We start from the raw sequence: 2,355 nt of genomic DNA on the forward strand, positions 1-2,355 counted from the left end.
GTGCTCTGCCAACTTACTCCAGGTGCTCTGCTACATTACTCCAGGTGCTCTGCCACCTTACTCCAGGTGCTCTGCTACCATACTCCAGGTGCTCTGCCACCTTTCTCCAGGTGCTCTGCCACCTTTCTCCAGGAGCTCTGCTACATTACTCCAGGTACTCTCCAACCTTGCTCCAGGTGCTCTGCTACATTACTCCAGGTGTTCTGCCACCTTACTTCAGGTGCTCTGCTACATTACTCCAGGTGCTCTGCTACCTTACTCCAAGTACTCTCCAACCTTACTCCAGGTGCTCTGCTACATTACTCCAGGTGCTCTGCCACCTTACTCCAGGTGTTCTGCCACCTTACTCCAGTACTCTTCAACCTTGCTCCAGGTGCTCTGCTACCATACTCCAGGTGCTCTGCTACCATACTCCAGGTGCTCTGCTACATTGCTCCAGGTGCTCTGCTACCATACTCCAGGTGCTCTGCTACATTACTCCAGGTGTTCTGCCACCTTACTCCAGTACTCTTCAACCTTGCTCCAGGTGCTCTGCCACCTTACTCCAGGTGCTCTGCTACATTACTCCAGGTGTTCTGCCACTTTACTCCATGTGTTCTGCCACCTTACTCCAGTACTCTTCAACCTTGCTCCAGGTGCTCTGCCACTTTACTCCAGGTGTTCTGCTACCATACTCCAGGTGCTCTGCTACATTGCTCCAGGTGCTCTGCTACCTTACTCAAAAGTACTCTCCAACCTTACTCCAGGTGCTCTGCCACCTTGCTCCAGGTGCTCTGCCACATTGCTCCAGGTGATTTGCCACCTTACTCCAGGTGCTCTGCTACCATAATCCAGGTGCTCTGCCACCTTACTCCAAAGTTCTCTCCAACCTTACTCCAGGTGCTCTGCCACCTTGCTCCAGCTGCTCTGCTACATTACTCCAGGTGCTCTGCCACCTTACTCCAGGTGCTCTGCTACCATACTCCAGGTGCTCTGCCACCTTACTCCAGGTGCTCTGCTACATTACTCCAGGTGCTCTGGTACCATACTCCAGGTGATCTGCCACCTTACTCCAGATGCTCTGCTACCATACTCCAGGTGCTCTGGTACCATACTCCAGGTGATCTGCCACCTTACTCCAAATGCTCTGCTACCATACTCCAGGTGCTCTGCCAGCTTACTCCAGGTGCTCTGCTACATTACTCCAGGTGCTCTGCCACCTTACTCCAGGTGCTCTGCCACTTTTCTCCAGGTGCTGTGCGACCTTTCTCCAGGAGCTCTGCCACCTCTCTCCAGGTGCTCTGCCACCTTTCTCCAGGTGCTCTGTCACCTTTCTCCAGGTGCTCTGCCACCTTTCTCCAGGTGCTCTGCCACCTTACTCCAGGTGATCTGCCACCTTACTCCAGGTGCTCTGCTACCATACTCCAGGTGCTCTGCCAACTTACTCCAGGTGCTCTGCTACATTACTCCAGGTGCTCTGCCACCTTACTCCAGGTGCTCTGCTACCATACTCCAGGTGCTCTGCCACCTTTCTCCAGGTGCTCTGCCACCTTTCTCCAGGAGCTCTGCCACCTCTCTCCAGGTGCTCTGCCACCTTTCTCCAGGTGCTCTGCCACCTTACTCCAGGTGCTCTGCCACCTTACTCCAGGTGCTCTGCCACCTTTCTCCAGGTGCTCTGCCACCTTACTCCAGGTGCTCTGTCATCTTTCTCCAGGTGCTCTGCCACCTCTCTCCAGGTGCTCTGCCACCTCTCTCCAGGTGCTCTGCCACCTTTCTCCAGGTGCTCTGCCACTTTACTGCAGGTGCTCTGCCACCTTTCTCCAGGTGTTCTGCCACCTTTCTCCAGGTCCTCTGCCACCACCTCTCCTTAGATCATCTGCTCCAGATCCCTATCCGCCACACTGAAGAGTGCTACATGCTACACCCTGTCATGTTGGGGGTTGCCTGGTTGATCCTGCCAGTAGCATAAGCTTGTCCTGGCACGTGCAAGTACAAACGGACGGTGCTGCTTACACCATATTCTATGGCTGTGGAGAGTATACATTGGTATTACTTATTTCATCACTTCTACATTTCCTGCAAATTAATTATTCACTTTTTAACAAAATCTGGTTCTACTGCATTGAGTCATTTTATTTCAAGGAATCCTCCTTATCGTTTTATAATTAAAATGTAAGGAAATTATAATAGAAGAAACAAAAACACAATTTATATTTTACAGAGAGGTTCCTACCTAAACTTTCAGAAATTCTCCACTAGAGGCCGCTCTCCATCCACCAGCCTCCCTCCACTGCAGAGGGACTGATCACATGGTCGTCGCGTCATCTTGGTCCTGCTCCTGTGATTGGTCACAAGCTCATATTGTCACCACAGGTC

The sequence above is a fragment of the Ranitomeya variabilis genome, chromosome 6 (genome assembly GCF_051348905.1).
Source record: "Ranitomeya variabilis isolate aRanVar5 chromosome 6, aRanVar5.hap1, whole genome shotgun sequence".
NCBI lineage: Eukaryota > Metazoa > Chordata > Amphibia > Anura > Dendrobatidae > Ranitomeya > Ranitomeya variabilis.